The sequence below is a fragment of the Grampus griseus genome, assembly GCF_964374135.1.
Source record: "Grampus griseus genome assembly, chromosome: 18".
NCBI lineage: Eukaryota > Metazoa > Chordata > Mammalia > Artiodactyla > Delphinidae > Grampus > Grampus griseus.
Window position 1 is genome coordinate 14,508,327 of NC_139012.1, and position 20,109 is coordinate 14,528,435.

General features: G+C 40.9%; 1 protein-coding gene across 4 annotated transcripts in view; it reads right to left on the bottom strand.

The window, feature by feature from the left end:
* Window positions 1-20,109, bottom strand: part of CLDN10 (claudin 10) — a gene marked incomplete at its 5' end in the record, with an annotated part of 100,502 nt that overhangs the window by 42,797 nt on the left and 37,596 nt on the right. The gene's annotated exons all lie outside the window — the stretch shown is intronic.

Here is a 20,109-nt window from a genome sequence, read left to right on the forward strand (position 1 = left end):
TTAGAGTCTGATGCAGTTGAATGGCAAGGGATGTTTCTAAGAAATTAGTATATGAACTTAGGTAGGTGATTTCCTTTATTTTCTATTTTTAAAGAAAGGTATGAAAGAAAATAAAACTATGTATGGGGTTGGATGTTAACTAGATGTACTGTGGTGATCATTTCACAATATACACAAATATTGAATCATTATGTTGTATATCTGAAATTATTACACCTCAAGAAAGAAAAAAGAAAGTAATTCTTAGTTCCTATTGCACTGGGACACTGTAAAGATAAGGGCGTTCAGGGAAATACTGTAGTGAAACATATGGATAGAATAGTCAAAAATGTATAGTATGAGATAGTTGAGAAACAGAAGGTGTTTTCATTGAACAACCGTGTAGCAGGTATTCCCCCTTACAAGTAAAAGCTTGTAAGCAGTGTATTAGCACCCTCCTTTATGTGAGAAGATAGAGACACACTGCTGTTTAAGACTGGAGGGAACAAGGCTGTCAGTCTTTCTTAGCAGCCTCTGCTAAGCTTGCCAACCCAGGTGGATTTGCCCGCTCTGGACTCCAGTAATTCAATAGCCTCTTTCCTTCCTGGAAGGATTGCCTGACCACTTACGCCCTGCTGTGAGTCTTTGTCTCATGCCACTCATAAATGCCGTGGTTTAAGCACAAAGAATTTTAACATCCTTCACATCCCAAAATAAACAGCAGCTCTGGAAATGTCATAAGGCTTTCATTGTACAGGAAGTGGGTTGAAATAACTCACAGGGCACTGGAAACTTTCTGATTCTTCCCCCACCCTCCAGTTTTCAAGAACAGACCAATGTAAGTGATTGGAAATAACATACTCTTTCTAGTTGGGTGTTGATGGACATTAAACATCATTATATGAATGTGTCCTAATGTTTTAGTATATGAAATGTTTGCACTCCTAATATCTTTTTTTAAGTATAACAAACTCAGTGTTTTAAATAATGCAAGTGATCTTCCATAGCAATTACAGTGGATTTGACTCGAGGATAATTTACAATGTTTTCCTCACCATAATTATCAAAAACAGTCAGTACCAAATGATCAGATCTAATAAGCTAGTTTTAAGGGAGAGCTATCTCTTGCTAAACCAAGAAATAACAATGTTAAACCCAAAACTATTTGAAACGAATAACAGCACAATCAGAATCCTAATTGTATGTATTACTTGTATACGAGCCCTGGATATGACCAGGGATTTTCGCACACTTCGTGCAGAGAAGTGGGGAAAGAAAAAAGATTATCAGTGTCCTACAAAAGACTTTTGAGGAATGGAGAAGGACCACTTGCGCATGAATGTTGCCCTCATGAAGCCAAAAATAATAAAAGTTACAGGAAAGTCAGGTGACTAAATTATTCCAGCCTGGAGGCAGGCTCACCTAGAAGCTAAGAATTCTACTGTGAAATACTAGAGTTCTCAGTGCCCTTGACAGTACCAAAAAATAACGTATTAATGAGGCTAATGGTTCTTAACAATTCCTTTCAAGTCCTGTTTTCTGTGTAACGTGGTACATTCTTTTGAAAGAAGCGTGTTTATTCACTTCAATTAGTTGGAAATCTCACTCACCATGGAAGAAAAATTTCACGAGATCTGATGGAAACATTCCCAAACATGGAAAAAGGAAGCACCCCCTAACTTACTGGGTGAAGAAATAAATCTATAAGGAAAGCAAGAAGAGATTTTAATAGTTTGAGTTTCCCTCTCCTGATTATTTTGAGGACTTTGTTTTTCAATTTAGAAGTTTATAGGTATAGCATGTGTCCACAGAATCACATTCACACAAAAAGGAAAAACCTAGGTGTGGGCAGTAATATCTCACTGAATCAACCAGTTCTACATTAAAAAACCGTTGTTTCCAGCTTTGTTTCAAAAAGAAACGAAATGTCCCAAAATGGCCACCAGTCATATCTGTTGGCACTTTTTAAAATTTTCTGTAGACACCAATTCATGCTATATTCTAGCTCTGGAGATCAGTTTGTGTGTTGTCTGAAGGCCCTAGCTAATTCCTCTCTTTAACTTAACGATAAGTGTTACCAACTTATTGAATGAACTTTTTTTCCTTGCCAACTATGCATTTAATAAAATGGCCCGTTAATGCAGTCAAATCTCACTCATTAGTGTTGCTGTGGTGTCTGTTCTTGTTTCAATTGGCATGAGCTCCATACTTGACTGGTGGGGACATGTTCCCTTTGTTCAGAGTCCCCTTCACTCAACCGTGCTGTCCTTTGGGAGAAGAAAATCATCACATTCATTTCTATTTGATTCTACTTGTTACCGATATCTTCTTTGAATTCAATCTTTAGCAGATGGTTTATTCACCCAGCTCCTGGCTTCCTTTAGCTGATATCCTTCTTTGCTATACTGTATGTGAAAACCAAGAAGTGTTTGACACCAAAATGTATGATTCATTTGCATATGTTGCATTATAGAGATAGTCACATCATGGAAGAAAAAAGATTTTGAACAAAGTATGCAAAGAAGTACTTCATGTAGCCCCCAAATACTTTCAGATCATAGTACCCATCATAGAATCAGAAAGTCTAGGGCCTCCCTGGTGGCACAATGGTTAAGAATCCGCCTGCCTATGCAGGGGACACGGGTTCGAGCCCTGGTCCGGGAAAATCCCACATGCCGCAGAGCAACTAAGCCCATGTGCCACAGCTACCAAGCCTGTGCTCTAGAGCCCACGAGCCACAACTACTGAGCCCACGTGCCACAACTACTGAAGCCCGCATGCCTAGAGCCCGTGCTCTGAAACAAGAGAAGTCACCGCAATGAGAAGCCTGTGCACCACAAGTAAGAGTAGCCCAGCTCGCTGCAACTAGAGAAAGCCTGCACACAGCAACGAAGGCCCAACACAGCCAAAAATAAATAAATAAATTTATTTTAAAAAAGTCTCCAAGTTGCCACTAATCTTAGAGGGAAGTAGTTCAGCATACCTCCAATTCAACTACAGCAGCTGATGAGCAAAAAAACTTTACAGATGCCACATTCCTCTTAGAGTGAATGGCTGTAGCCAATACTGGGTGAATGTGTGCTTTGCCTTTGGATACACAGAATTCCACGTGGCCATAGCGTGATATACATTGACCACAGACTTTTTTTTAGATCAGAACTTTGAAGAGAGAAGATAAACTTCTGGGTGAAGATGGTAGATGTACATATTTACATTTGTTTCCTCCTGAAGCTCCACCCAAAAGACAGTAAACGGATGTTTAAAAAATTATTGCATGAAACCATCAAGGTCAAAGAGGAGATAGAGGAAACGAGAGTATAAAATTTTGGAATCTGGAAATAAGATTCACAAATGGTAAGCTGCTTAACAGAACAGAAGGGGTTGGCAGTGAGGAAAGCCAGTAAACTACCCAAATTACATTGTAGAACTGCCACAATTAGACAGTCCCAGGTATCTTCGGAGGAAGGAAACGAAAGTGGGGCCGAAGACAGGAGAAGTGGTTGAAAGTTTATTTAGAGGTCTGATGCTCATATTTCCTACTCAACCCTGCTCAGTGGGGCAAATGCAAATGGGGTGTGAGATAGTGTGAGTGCACAAAGCTAGATGCAAGTCGTTTAGCCAATTGTCATTAAGTTATTCTGCAGTCAGCGATTACCCAAGAGTTTCAGTGGCTTTCAACAATAAAGGTTAATTTCTTGCTCACATTACCTGTCACTTTGGACCAGCAGACGACCCACAGAATTGAAGAAAATATTTGTAAATCTGATAAGTGTCTAGTATCCAGAATATAGAGAGAGCTCTTACAACTCAATAATGAAAAGACAAACAACCCAGTATAGCAATGTACAAAGGATTGAGACATTTCTCCAAAGATATATAAATGGCCAAGAAACACATGCAGTGATGCTCAACACTGTTAGTCATAAGAAAAGTGCAAATCAAAACCACAGTAAAATACCATTTCACGCCCACTAAAGATGTCTTTAATTAAAAAAAAAACTGGAAAATAACAAATGTTGGTGAAGATGTAGAGAAATTATAACCCTCACACACTTCTGGTCAGAATATAAAATGATAGAGCCACTGTGAAGAACAGTCTGGCAGTTCCTCAAAAAGTTAAACATAGAATTACTATGTGACCCATCAGGCTCCTCTCTCAGGTATATACACAAGGGAACTGAAACCGTGTTCACACAAAAACTTACATACAAATGCTCTTAGCAGCATTGTTCATAATAACTATATGGTGAAAATAAACCAAATTTCCATCAACTGATGAATGGATAGACAAAATGTGAAACTGGGAAATTAGGAGGAAATGAAATTGTTGTTATTCACAGACTACATATGATAGTCTGTGCAGAAAATCCAAGATAATCTACAGATAAGTTATTAGTATTACTAGAAGAGGTTAACAAGTTTGTGGAATCCAAAGTCAACATTTTAAAAACTGAATTTCTATGTAAATGTAGCCAACAGTTAAAAAAATGGAATTTCTCCATTGAAAAATAAAAACAAATAACTAGAAATAAAGTTTAAGATAAATTTCAAGATCTTTATGCAGAGAGCCTTAAAATACTACTGAATCAAATTAAAGATGAAAATAAAAGCATATGTCATCAGTCCTGCTCTGACTTCTCGTGGGACCTGGGACAAGAATACAAGGGAGGGCTGCATATCATATGTCTAAATATTTTAAAGTTATGAATGTAGCCAACAAATGGTTAAATAAAATATATTTCCCTGCATTGACAAATGTATGTTTACAACTACCTGGAAAGCCAGATAGTTTGGACTCTTCAGAATTCTTTGCTGGAACGTAGCCCCTCATTCACAGCCTACATGCTTTCCCCAGTCCCCCTTTCTCCTTCTACCCTGGCTCCATCTTATACCATACCAGGAAGGAGTTGCATGTGCATGTGTGGACACAGCAACCCACACTTCCAAGTTCCATCAACAGCACCTGCATCCCTTGACCACTACTTGACCATCCCTTAATCAATTCTTAGGTCTAAGGGGGTAATTGGTGCATTTCTCTGCCTTTGGGAGGACAGCCCCAGAGAAGAGGCCTGTGCATATCCTGGAAGTGGGTTTGAGGCCCTTGGAACAGGAAAATCCAAGATCTTGATACCCAGATTATAGTCTAGAAGGAGGGAGTGATGGCTCTGAGGGACACGTCCCATTGAGCCACTGGACTCTTGACTCCATGGGAAGGGGGCACAATCCACAGAGCGCCTGAAATTGGAGTCCAGGGTAGAGGCCCCATTTCTTTGAATCTGAGGATTATATTTATTTATATGTTGTGTTCATTAATGGGAAGAATCCATATTATAAAAATGGCAATTCTTTTCGATTGTTCAATAAATGCAATGCTACCCCCAATAAAAATTCTAACAGGTGGTTGGAATCGACTGACAAGTTGATTCTAAAATTTACACGGTAATGCAGAAGTCCAAAATAGCCAAGATACTCTTAAAGAAGAACAAGTTGGACTCCTTACTTTACTAACTATCAAGACTTACTACATGTAAAGCAATTATACCCCAATAAAGATGTTAAAAAAAATAATAATAATCATCCAACCTTAAGCACAAAATAAATAAGGCTAAAAAATGGAAAGATGAAAACAAACTTATGGTTACCTAAGGGGAAATGCACGGGGGAAGGATAAATCAAAAAAACCTATTGTATAGTACAGGGAACTCTACTCAATATTCTGTAATAACCTATATGGGTAAAGAATCTGAAAAAGAGTGGATATATGTGTATGTATAACTGAATCACTTTGCTGTACACCTGAAGCTAACACAACATTGTAAATCAACTATATGACAATATAAAATAAAAAATTAAATTTAAAAAAAAAGACTACAAATCTACAGGAATTAAGATGGGGTGATATTAGTCTAATGGAAAAGAATACAGAGCCCAGAAACAGTCCTGCAAATACATAGATAGATAGATAGACATGATTTTGATTAGCAAGTCTTGCAATAAATGCTATTGGGGCAACTGGGTATCCATATGGAAAAAATAATTAAATAGCTCTCTACATCACGTGACACACAAAACAAATTCCAGGTGGATTGAATACTTTAAGTGAAGGGCAAAACAATCCAGAATGTGGGATGTTCTACAAGACAAATGGCCGGGTCTTTTCAACAAATAAATGCCATTAAAAAGCAGAGGAAACTATTACAAATTCAAAAAACTTTAAGGGAAATAGCAACCAAATGCAATTTGTGGACTTGTTTGGCATCATGGTAAATATAAAAATTAACTTTTAGGGAATTCCCTGGCGGTCCAGTGGTTAGGACTCCCCGCTTCCACTGCAGGGGGCATGGGTTCGATCCCTGGTCTGGGAACTAATATCCTGCCTGGGATACTAATATCCTGCATGCTGTGTGGCGTGGCCAAAAATAAGTAAATAAAAACCCAAAAACAACTTTTGAAAAAGCTAAAATACAATGGTAGCACCATTGTGTTGTATTGAATCTTAATTGTATTGAATCAAGCCAAAACTAGGTCAAAATTAATTCCAGAAGACCTTCCCCCCAGCTTGTCCAACTCTTCAGAGGCCTGAGGCCAACCTGTGGCACCCAGCTCCTTCTTTCACAGAAGAAGGTATCTTACAAAATAAGATGAATTCTGTTGCTGATAGTTCTTGAGGAATTAGTCTTTCATGTTTGAACTAAATGCTTCTGTAGTTCAGGAAACTTAAAGGTATGAATGAGACAGGCTGGGACCCGAAACCTGGGACCTGGGACCCTTTGCTGCAGTGCTTCCACCTGGACAAACATCTCCTCTCCTCGAGCTACAAAATACAAAGAAACTATAAGGGACTAAAAATAACTGTCTGCATGCAGCAGTTGGGGCATATTATGAACAGTAAGTTAGAAAAAAAGACCAAAAACGCAACTGCAACTTCTGAGGAGTCAGGAACAAAAGGAGGGTACCGCGCATGGTGTCTGCGCACAGCACTACCGAGGGGGTGGGCAGACCACCTAAGTCACCCCTCCAGCAAGACCCCTGAACCTGCCCCCTCCCCTCACCCTATATAAGGGAGCAGCTCACCCCCACCCCCTCCAGAGAGCTAGCAAGGGCAACTGTTACTTGTTTTTGCTCCCCCGTGCTGACAATATGAGTGATTCTAGGTTTCTTATCTTATAAAAATGGACAGTGGAGTTTAAATGTCAAGGCCACTGTTGTAGCATTAAAATTAGTGTATTTTGAAACTTAGAGAAGTACTGTTGCACTTTAATTTTATAAAATATGACCATGAAATTATTTCTAAGCCTAGCCATATGATTAAGTAAGAAGGTATACCTTTTGGAATTTTAACCTTATTAAAAAATTTAGTGCTTTAAAATAAAAATCCTAATGCCAGTATTTGAGAACTTTTTGCCAATTCAATAAAGATAAGAAAAATTAAAATCCATTTACTGAAATAGGGAAATTTACTAATGTTGGATATTCTCTGTATGCCAGGCACTGTGCTAAGAACTTTATAAAAATTATTAAATCCAATTCTCAGAACAACTCTGTGAGGCAAATATCCCCATTTTACAGATGAGAAAACTGAGAGGAAACGAAAAATGGAACCATGACTTTGATCCAGGCAGCTCTCTTTTTTTTTTTTTTTTTTCCAGGCAGCTCTCTTTGGTTACAATGTCCACCATTCTTTCTATTATGCTAGTTGTTTTTGTCAGTGAAGAAATGCTTTCATTAAACTTTACTTTCTGGTATGATTAATTTTTACGATAATTTCTAACTATGATAGTCCTCTTTTTTTTTTACCCCTATTTTAATATACACAAAAATGAGTTCTGTTGCTATGGGGTCATTTCATATAAAATATTTATTTAAATATTAAAAGTTGCTTAAATCATATCAAATGTAATGTACATGTAATATGCCATATGGAAAATCTATTATAGAATATTTTGCATAAAATCGATCTACACGGGCTGAAAGTTTTTATTAATCTAGAAAACTTAATCTGGTGTTATTTGTGATTTTATTAACATGGTTGTGTCTATTATCAGGCAGGTGGATGCACTCGAGCACACGGATGCACGTCCATCTATACACACGTGCGCACACACACATACACACGCACACCATTCGTCAAACTGTATTTTGAAGGAAAATAGAGTCATAATTATAAGAACAACTCTTTCTTTGCACTAGATTTTCATCTGCTTTTCCTATCTGATTTTCACAGATGATTTCCATAGACAATTTTCATATATGATTCTTATTTACTTCCGTCTTCATCTTTAAGTTCTGCCCTTTCCTCTCCTCTTCACCTAGACCCTGAGATGCTTAGAGTATCTTACAGCACATTATCTTAATTTACATTTAATGATACTGTCTTCCACTAGCCCCTTTACTGTCTTAAGACTCATCCACGTGCCTATGACAAAGAATTGACCCTTGTGGCAGTATGGTATGCTGGAAAGAGTTACAAAGAGCTAGGAGAATGGTAGCCTGAGTCAGAAGCCTATCTCTGCCACTCACTACTGTATGGCCTTGGTAAATTTCTTCACCTCTCTAGTCTCAGTCTCCACATCTGTAAAATGGAGATAATACCTCCTGTGCCTACCTCCATGGCTAATAGGAAGGTTTGGTGTGATGAATTGCTAGATAATTAACAGCAACCTGCAGCAAAGACTGCCATATCAATTCTCCCTCTTTTGAAAAAACTAGCAGACCTCAGACTTTGATGTTCCTGCTTAAAGCTTGAAGCATAGATGCAATGGCTGTAGCAGGCATCTTGTGACCAGATGTGAGAGGAAGTCCCAGAGAGTCACAGAGACCTGGCTTCTGCCTTCTCAAGCCTCTGGACCAGCCCTGAGCCACCAACCTTCAGATTTCTTATTTGGTGAGAGAAAAACAAACCCCAGATGTTGAAGCCACCATTACCTGCGCTTTCTGTTATGTGTAAGTAAACTCAATCCCTACCTGACACACTGACCTTGGATGAGCTTATATTGGGTCCTGGGCACTGTGCTAAGCACCTGGCATGTGTTATGCTCTTTGATCTCCAGGATAGCTTCTCCCACAGGAGACTGAGAGGTAGAGAGGTTAAGCAAAGCACCCAATGTCACATGGCTTTGCTAACGGCTGTCACGTACTCACAGAGGCCTCAACAATTGATTCAGTTATTTAATTATTGTCAGAAATATGATACAAGATCACACCCTAAACCAAAACAGTTTTTTCTGGCCAACATCTCCCAACAATTCTATAGTTCTGGTCATATCAACCTGATTGTGTTACCTGGGGTCGATTTCCTGGCTACTCTGTCTCACAGAAGTGTCATCAGGAAGTTGCACTCTGAAAATCACACATTCCATATATGGCATTTTTTCCCTTCATAGTTGCAATTGGTAAGTCTAGGTTTTGCAGATGTTTCCATGTAAATAACTAGGGACATGATCTATGACAGAACTTTGGGAACTAGCTCGTCAATTTTTCGGGGCGTTAGAGTGGACCCAAAACTAACTGAGTAAAATCTTGGCCCTGCCCTCAAAGATTCTCTGTGAGGATGTGATAATGATAAAAATAATGATTCGTTGGGCTTCCCTGGTGGCGCAGTGATTGAGAGTCCACCTGCCGATGCAGGGGACACGGGTTCGTGCCCCGGTCTGGGAAGATCCCACGTGCCGCGGAGCGGCTGGACCCGTGAGCCATGGCCGCTGAGCCTGCGCGTCCGGAACCTGTGCTCCACAACAGGAGAGGCCAAAACAGTGAGAGGCCCGCGTACCGCAATAATAATAATAATAATAATGGTTTCTAAACATTTTTTTGAGTGCTAAGTATGTGCTAGGCATGATTCAAACCACTTTACAACCACATTACATACTCATTCTGTCCTCACAACACCTCTGTGGCAGGTAATACAATAATCTCTATTTTTCAGGTGAGGAAACCAAGACCAGGAAATGTTGTTACTTGTCCCACATTTCCAAAGTGGGACAGAGTGACGCTAATAAGTGACAGAAAAGGAATTTGAACGCTGGAAGGCTGACTCTAGGAATACAGTTGTCCCCGTATCTGAGGGGAATCTGTTCTACGACCCACACAGATACCCAAATCCAAGGATGCTCAAGGTTCGTATAAAATGGTGCAGTATTTGCATGTAACCTACGCACATCCTCCAGTGTACTTCAAATCATCTCTAGATCACTTATAATACCTAATGCAGTGTAAATACCATGTAAATAGTTGTAAATACAATGTAAATGCTATGTAAATAGTTGTGGGTACCCAGCAAATTCGAGTTTTGCTTTTTAGAACTTTCTGGAATTGTTTTTTAATATTCTCGATCTGAGATTGGTAGAATCCGCAGGTGTAGAATCCACGAATATGGAGGGCCAACTGTATGTCCTGTCTAATAAGAGACTATTCTTTGATTATCAAAGTATACACTTTATGTCTTAATTGGTAACACGGAATAGCTACAGTTCAGAGGCCCATCAGAAAACTCTCACTGCATGTTATAATTGTGGTACCAAGATAGAGTATTCATTGAGAATTTTCTGAAGAATATGAAGTGTATCTATATTCTTGGCTCACGTCAGCATCATCGTTTGGGACGATGTTGCTTTGGTTCCCTTTAGGGCTGACTTTACTGTGCTTTGGTATTTTGCAGTTGACTTGTGTTGAGGGCTGGTACGAGAAAGTTTTACAAAGCTTTTGTGGTGACTGTCATGATCTTTTTGGAAGTGTTTTCTGCTCCATCACATAATGTCATTATGTGAGTGAAGGACAAACAATCCAACACAAACTGGCTAAAGCAAAATTGGAAATTATTGGCTAATGGAATTGACAAGCCTAAATGTGCTTCATGGACAGCTTGATCCATACTCACAGGATGTCGGTTCTCTCATCCCATCTCTCTTTATCTTGACCCCATTCGCGGACAAGCTGTGCTCTTGAGATCTCTCAATAGTGGCAGCAGCAGCTCAATGCTTTCTCACGTGCAAGTTCAGAATCTCTGTCCCAGAAGTCCAGGTGATCTGATTAGCTCTGATTGGGTCATGTGCTTATCTCTGCACCAATCCCTGTAGCCAGGGGCATGCATGCAGTGCATTCAATGGTTTTGTCTGAGTCACGTATTCAACCTCTGGTCAAGGGGGAAGTTGGAGTCAAATCCAGAAGATGCATGTAGATCATGGGTGAGAAGAGGATGGCCCCCCAGAGGAACATTGTGTTTAGTTATCAGAGTAAGAGTGGATGGGAGCTAGGCAGCAAAACCAGCACACTCCGTTATAGACCTCTTTACATATTTGTGGGAGAAATTCTGGCTTGATTTTATTTTATGGACACCATAACCATTGTACCTGATAGTGTTCATCGTATGCTAAGAAGGAGACTTGACACTCTCTTTCCTGACCTCCTCCACTAACTGTAAAAGACCCATGGCATGCATGCTGTAAGCTTTATTTCATATTCCTAATATTTTCTCCTTATATTTCTTGCCTCGTCTATTCATGTTTTCTTTTCTATTATGTATTTTATAAGCTGCTTTGAAATTCTTTTGGAAAAAGACACCATATAAAGACTTTAAAATGTTATTTTTCATATTGGATATGTTCATACTGTGTAAATGTCCAAGCTAAAGTTTCCCAATATCTTCCCAGGAAAGATTAGCACAGCTATTAATATGATTCCTGTTTCTAATTCTACCAGAAAAAAATAGAATATATTTTAGTCTCTGCCTAGACCAATTATTCTCCACTTGTCTCGCTGATAATTTTCTCTATATAATCTCTTAAGATTCAATGTAACTATCAACTTTCTCCCCTTGGTTGCATCCTCTCCCATGGCCAGATCCCCAAGGCCAGTAGGTGTTCATGCTGCTATCATTTGTTTGTCTGTGGAAAGAGCTCCCGGAGGGCAAGGGCTGCCTCATTCATGTCTGTATCTCCAAATTCTAGTATAGCACAGGAGTTAAGTCCTCAGTAAAAGTCCATGAAAGAAAAGAAGAGAAGAAGGAAGGGAGGAAGGAAGCAAGAAAGGAAGGGAGAAAATTATCTTTTTTTTTTTTAACATCTTTATTGGAGTATAATTGCTTCACGATACTGTGTTAGTTTCTGTTGTACAACAAAGTAAATCAGCCATGTGCATACATACATCCCCATATCCTCTCCCTCTTGCGTCTCCTTCCCACTCTCCTTATCCCACCCCTCTAGGTGATCGCAAAGCACCGAGCTGAGCTCCCTGTGCTACGCAGCTGCTTCCCACTAGCTATCTATTTTACATTTGGTAGTGTATATATGTCAATGCCACTCTCTCACTTCGTCCCAGCTTACCCTTCCCCCTCCCTGTGTCCTCAAGTCGATCCTCTACGTCTGTGTCTTTATTCCTGTCCTGCCCCTAGGTTCATCAGAACCATTTTTTTTTTAGATTCCATATATATGTGTTAGCATATGGTATTTGTTTTTCTCTTTCTGACTTACTTCACTCTGTATGACAGACTCTAGGTCCATCCCCCTCACTACAAATAACTCAATTTCATTTCTTTTTATGGCTGAGTAATATTCCATTGTATATATGTGCCACATCTGCTTTATCCATTCATCTGTCGATGGACACTTAGGTTGCTTCCAAGTCCTGGCTATTGTAAAGAGTGCTGCAATGAACATTATGGTACATGACTCTTTTTGAATTATGGTTTACTCAGGGTATATGCCCACTAGTGGGATTGCTGGGTCATATGGTAGTTCTATTTTTAGTAGAAAATTATCTTTTAACTTAGAGAATGGCTTCATTACAAATGACTCTATGGGTGAATACTGCCTACGGTTAGTAAATGTGGTTAGTCATTTATCTGGCAGAAAGAGATCTCCCCTAACCCCATCATAAATTCTGATTAATTTCTTAATTTATATAGTAAAGGATTCATAACACAAGTATGAAGACCATAAGAAGATAGGCTTCCCCTTGGCGCCCTTCTATGCCCACACAGAGATCCAAAGTTATTTTCCTAGCTGCCTGACAGGTTTTGTTGCCATCCCCAAATAAGTCCTTGAGAATGGCAGAGGGACGAGAATCTCTGTATAGCATTTGTTTGCCTAATAATAGAGGCTTTAAGGGGGTTTTAGAAATTGGTTTTCTTTCGGAATCACTTAAGTTTCCCATTTCCTGGTAAATATTTTTGGTAAAAACATTATCCTCTTGGATTTCAGAGGAAGTTAAAAAAAAAAAGAGAGAGAGAGCTTGAAAGCATTCACAAAGTAATGGGCTCCCCTAACACAGCCATTCATTTGAAGGTATGTCTCTCTAGTCTAAATCCAAATCCTCCAGTCAACACAAGCTTGAAGTCTACTGTTCCTTCTCTGTGAATCCTTTCTGCCTCAAGCTATGATCTTCAAAGTTCTCAGAGAGTTGGGCTTGCATGTTGTTTCTTATATTTTTATAATACTGTTTAATCTATCTGAAGATTTAGAATGTAATGATACTGTACAGACATCATGACGATGGGCCAACTGATACAGATGAGAAATATTCTATTATCATGAAGTTCTAGTTCTTTCCCACTGTTTATTCAACATACATTTATAGCAGTTATTTATTTGGATATCTTAGCACATATCATCTTTTTTTTTTTTTCTGGTACGCGGGCCTTTCATCGTTGTGGCCTCTGCCGTTGCGGAGCACAGGCCCTGGACGCGCAGGCTCAGCGGCCATGGCTCACGGGCCCAGCCGCTCCGCGGCATGTGGGATCTTCCCGGACCGGGGCACGAACCCATGTCCCCTGCATTGGCAGGCGGACTCTCAACCACTGTGCCACCAGGGAAGCCCAGCACATATTATCTTGAATTTATAAAATAGATCTTCATTTTAAAAAACTAAAAAACAAGCCAGCTTGGGATTCTATTTTCCCCAGCTAATAGGTATTAGGAATGGGCTTATCTGACAGGTCAGTTCCTATTATTCCTGAAAGGAAAAGCTTTATATAAACACTGGTACAAAATCTTCCCCTAAATAGCCTGCCAACCCCTCCTTACCCAATACAGACGAACAACAAAAACAACAAACTCCAGGGACTTCCCTGGTGGTCCAGTGGTTAAGAATCCGCCTTCCAATGCAGGGAACACAGGTTCGATTCATGGTCGGGGAACTAATATCCCACATGCCGCCAGGCAACTAAGCCTGCACGCCACAACTACTGAGCCTGTGCACTCTGGAGCCTGAGGGCCACAGCTAGAGAGCCCGTGTGCCACAACGAACAGCCCATGTGCCGCAACTAAGACCCAACACAGCCAAAAATAAAATAACAAAAAACAAACAAACAAAACAAAACAAAAAACTCCCACCAAACTGCAGACCCTCCTTTATGTATTTTTCTTCCAGTGAGTTGAATATTCGAAAAATGTGTCAAATAGCAATATTGGACCCATTGTCTGCGTTGTGGCCACCAAGGACCACAATAACTAGAACAAGGAACACAACATCATTTTCATAAGTAAGTTTCCTTATGTGAGAACTGAGTTTTCTCAGAAAAGTGGTACATACTAGACGTAGCCTTTCAAGTCAATTTAGAGCCAAAGAAGTACAAGTTCAGTGGAGGATTCTCATTGTGGGGATTTTGTAGCACTTAGTTTTAGTGCTTACATTTCTAAGGAAAAAAAAGAACTGAGTTCCCCTCAGACAAGTGGTACATACTAGAAGTAGTCTTTTAAGTCAATTTAGAGCCAAAGAAGTACAAGATAGGTAGAGGATTGGAAACTCTGTTCTCAAGCCAGTCAAGGTCCAGGGTTTCAGCAGGTGGCGCTTGTCCCTGTGGACCAGTGTGCTCCTCCAGCCGCCATCAAAGGAACCAAGCTGGAACTACCACTTCCCCAGTGTGTGGAAGCAAAAGGAGAAGTCTGGGTGATGGGACAAAGAGAAGGCAAGCTCTGAGGTTAACCCAAGGTGTCTCAATTACCCCAGCCACTCTTCCTTAGGGAGGCTGACTCATAGCCTCACTTTATGCAGCAGGAAGACTCACATTCATGCCACAAAAAGTAGTTATTCTGTCCTTGTGTGTAACATTTTTCTTTCTGAAAGAATACTAGTAATGATTGCAAGGTGCAGCCGAGTCTCTTGCCAGCTCTTCCTCCATGGTATCTCTCAAATCTGTCTACTCTTTTCCACCTGCAGTGCCACCTCCACGTGAGTCCATGTGACATCACCTCACACCCGAGGTACTGCCTTGCCTGCACTCTTGCCCCATGCATCACCTTAAAATTCATTTCCCAAACAACTATACTCCAATAAAAATTAATTTAAAAAAATTCATTCTCCACACCATAGCCCCAGTGAGGCTCTTAACATAAACATCAAAACAGGTCACATACAAAAAAAACCAAAAAAAAAAAAAAAAACAGGTCACATACACCTCCTTACCTGCTTAAAACCCTTCAATGGCTTTCCATTTCTCTTCAAGTAACACTAGATGCTTTGCCTTATTTACAAAGCCCCGTATTATCTGATCCGTAGCTCATCTTGGCCTCTATCCCCCTCACTGCTCTCTAACCACCCTCACCTACTCATAATTCCCAGAAGACCCTTCAGTTCGGTCACCTGTGTTACTTACTGCCTTGCCCTTCTTGAACCTTCTGTCTGAAACACTTAACGGGACTCTCAACAGGTCTCCATTTAAATGTTATCTCCTTAGACAGGGCACCTTACATTTAAAAAGTAGCCCAATTCCTCTACCCTGTTATCAGTGCTGTGCTGGTAAATGTTTAACCATCGGCTTTCAGGGGAATAGGAGGAATCCCTGACTGCTGGGGTTTGCTTATTTCTGTGGTGTAAATACTGCTACCATAGCCGATTTCAGGCTACCAATGTGAAGTCCTTGGGCCTGGTAAAACTTTTTTTTTTTGCGATACGCAGCCCTCTCACTGCTGTGGCTTCTCCCGTTGCGGAGCACAGGCTCCGGACGCGCAGGCTCAGCGGCCATGGCTCACGGGCCCAGCCGCTCCGCGGCATGTGGGATCTTCCCGGACCGGGGCACGAACCCACGTCCCCTGCATCGGCAGGCGGACTCTCAATCACTGCGCCACCAGGGAAGCCCCCTGGTAAAACTTTTGCAATGTAACAGTCAGCACTTGCGAGCTGGTGAGAGCTGGATGCAGCCCACCACTGCATTATTCTCCCTCACACATGTCTTCTTACTTCCTTGAAGGCATCCATGGAAACCCGTAACACTGTATTTGTACGTTTGTTTTTTGGTTTGTCTCTAAAGCTTATAGACAGAGATTAGAATGTATGGTCTAAGAAGGAAGGTCTATTTCAGCCCTAGCCTAATTCTTATCAATTATAAGTTTTCAAAAAATATTTATGAATTAATGTTAAGCGCTCATTCCACACACAAGGGTTTCCGGTTTTTTTTTTAAAGCCTTTTCCTTTTCTTAGTTTTCTTAAATTAAAACAATTTTCTTATTTCAGAAAAAATATGTTATTTTACTGCTTTTAAAATTCAGAAGGCCAGGGACTTCCCTGGTGGTCCAGTGGTTAAGACTTTGCCTTCCATTTCAGGGGGTGTGGGTTTGATCCCTGGTCAGTGAGCTAAGATCCTACATGTTTTGTGGTCAAAAAACCGAAAAAAAAAAAAAAAAACACAAGAAACATAAAACAGAAGCAATATTGAAACAAATTCAATAAAGACTTTAAAAATGGTCCACATCAAAAAAAAAAAAAATCTAAAATTCAAAAGGCCAAGAAGGAGCTAGGGTGTCGGGCAAGGAGGGCATGGAGGGAGGAAGGGCTGAGTGTAACAGGAGTTACAGGGTGTCGTATGGAATTAGTTTGTGGTTTGAAATTCTCAAGTGAAATGATTTTTAGTCTTTACGTTAGTTAGAAAACAAGCCTATCTTCAGTGTAGAGCACGTCTGCCTTTTGTTACGTAAGATGTAAGTTTCTCCTTCGCACTGTTAGTCCATGCCCAGCACGGTGCCTGGCAGAGAGTGGGTACTCACATATTTATTGAGCAATGAATAATGTAAGAGCTCTTGATTTTGAACTGTAAGGGCCATTCTACAATGGTAGGAAAGTTCCCAATCAAGTTAATAAAACTCTTATTGAGTGTGCATCAGATATCGTCAAAATATTTTAGGCACTTTCTATGTGCAGAAAGCTAGAGTTTCTACGTTCTGGTTCAGCCCATTCTCCCAAGTAAGCCTGTAGGCACACGAAGCCCAGACACAGAAGCACCTGCTTCCAGCTCACCTGAAAGCACAGGTGGTGGAGATGGCAGAGAGAAGATAGCACCTGGTGTCTAGGGGTGGATGGGCCCCTGGGGAATTCCCAGGACGGCATCCCCTGTGGCAGAAGCTAAGCTATCCAATGAAATCACCTACCTCAAAGGGAGTTAAAGCATTCACCACTGCTGCATTTGCCCATGTCTCCCCTCCAAGCTTTGTCCTGGGTTGGCCAAACACGCTGCTCCCATTTACATCAAAAATAGAAAGAGGAGGGGAGGGAGGGAGAGAGAGGAAAAGGGTGGGAGGGAGAGAAAGAGAGAGAGAGAGAAAGGAAGGAAGAGTGAATCTTTACATTAAACAGCTTTTTCTAAGTCTACTGTTGGCCTGGGTCTGAAACACCAAGAGGACTCCTCAGCTGTTTCACCTTTGCCTACTGCAGAAAACTCTAGCATGAAGGAACACTCTTCTGTGAAACCAGTTCCCTTCACATCAGCCAAGTTTCTCAATGCTTGTTTTTGTTAATAAAGAGACGTAGGTTTGAAAGGCCTCCTTGTTTCAGGCATCTTTTTTTCTCTTGCCTTTTTCTTCTCTGACATTCTGTCATCAATTTTGCTTTTTTCCACCTAAAGAAAATCCCACAATGGCTTGGACAAATGATACTAATCTGTATTTATAGTATCTCACTTCACTTAATGCTGCTGGGGGTTCTTACAGTTGACTGACTGTTGGATGTATGAAAAGATTGGACCAGGTTCTTGGAAAACTGGTTGTCAAATCCTAAATTTTGTAGCTCTTCCAAGAATCACTGAGTTTTAAAAACGATCCCTGCAGTGTAAAATGTTTTATTGTCTATAAAATTCTTATGTTTGACAAATATATCATAGAGTACTTTAACACTAGAGTTCAACTACTATACATTTTTTAGCTGACATAACCTTTCCAGCACCCTGAAAGTTTTCTTATTACCCCCCTTTTTTTTACCTGCAGGCCTGAGGCCTGAATAACTTGCCCCAGGTAGCAGGCCAGTCAGTAATGGAGGGAAGTCTCCAATGAACCAGAATATCTTATCACTTTTATTTCTCTGCAACGTAATTTATGAATTTACTAACATTGAATGATTTCTTTACTGTGCAGACATCTTACATGATTATAAAAATAGTTAAATTTTCATTGTATATAAAAGACTTTTACATGTGGCTTAATATTAAGCTATGAAAATAATTTTTAAAATCCAGGGCCTAGTAAAGATTAGGATAAGGCAAAGCAGGGAAGGGCTTAACAGATAAGCAGTCAATCAAATGTTCAAGAATCAATCATGGGGCTTCCCTGGTTGAGAGTCCACCTGCCAATGCGGGGGACACGGGTTCATGCCCCGGTCCGGGAAGATCCCACATGCTGCGGAGCGGCTGGGCCCGTGAGCCATAGCCGCTGAGCCTGCACGTCTAGAACCTGTGCTCTGCAACGGGAGAGGCCACAGCAGTGAGAGGCCCGCGTACCGCAAAAAAAAAAAAAGAATCAATCGTGTAGAGATAAGATCCTTACTCTTAAGAAGTTTACGATCAATCTGAGAAAACAGAGAATAAACATTCTCTAACTGATGCTAGCACAAAGAACTAGTGTCTGTGCAAAATACAAGGGTCTGCAAAATGGCAAAATAAGGATAAAATAAATATCCTTAAATATTTATTTTTAATTATTTAAATAATTCTTATTTAAAATAAATAAGAATTTATAAACATTAAAGTGTGCTGAGAAGGGTCAGAAAAATCACAAAACTTTTCCAAAAAGATCATGGTGAATATGCGCATTGATGGGGAAGGAGGAGATTGGTCAAGGCAAAACTCAAAGGTAGAAAATTTCAAATTTCAGGGGCTTCCCTGGCAGTCCAGTGGTTAAGACTCCACGCTTCCACTGCAGGGGGCATGGGTTCATCCCTGGCGGGGGAACTAAGATCCCCGTATGCCGCGTGATGTAGCCAAAAAATAAAGAGAAAAGAAAATTTCGAATTTCATCCCCTGAGAACATCGTCACTTGTAAGCCAGACTATCCACTTCACTTCAGCTTCTCCCCCAGGAAGGGAAGGGGCACTACCGCGTTCAACGTGACTCTTCTTCATTTCAGCAGCAGGGGGCGCGCTGGAACCCCTGCAGAGGGTTAGGAGCGCTTGCCCGTTGTCAACATTTTAGGAATTTTGCGAGGCCATTGACAACATGTCATCAGAAGTCTGCAATCTGCCAGGGTGGGAGTGTTTACACCACAGAAATTGGCAAATGCTACAAATCAGCCCCTCATGCCCACTCCACCCACCAGTTGTTAGACATGTACCGGCCCACCTTGAAGACTGGCATTTTACAGTCAGCGAGCTCTTAGTGTAGTCGTGTGAGGAGGAAAAAGGAGATCCATGGGAGGGAGCAGGGAAAATGAGTGAGGATTCAGAGTCGGGGGTAAAAAAGAAAAAGGTGGAGGAAACCGCGTTCAGGAAGAGTGAGGGAGCGAGCTGGGCATCAACAGGACAGAGACGTGTCCAGAGGCGAGTGGAATCACCTACGTTATACCTTTAGGTGACCGTAGGGTGGCTTAGCGCTTTGTATTATGTGAGTGCTGAATTAAGGTTTTTTTAAAAACATCTGGTTATATTGTGCCCCACTCCTAGCATTTTTATGAAGCTAGAAGTATTGTGGCTTTGCTGGGCGGCCTGACCATTTGTTTCTCTGCTCATTGCAGCAGGTCCAGAACAATTCTTTTTTTTTTTTTTTTGCGGTACGCGGGGCTCTCACTGCTATGGCCTCTCCCGTTGCGGAGCACAGGCTCCCGACGCACAGCCTCAGCGGCCATGGCTCACGGGCCCAGCCGCTCCGCGGCATGTGGGATCCTCCCGGACCGGGGCACAAACCCACGTCCCCTGCATCGGCAGGCGGACTCTCAACCA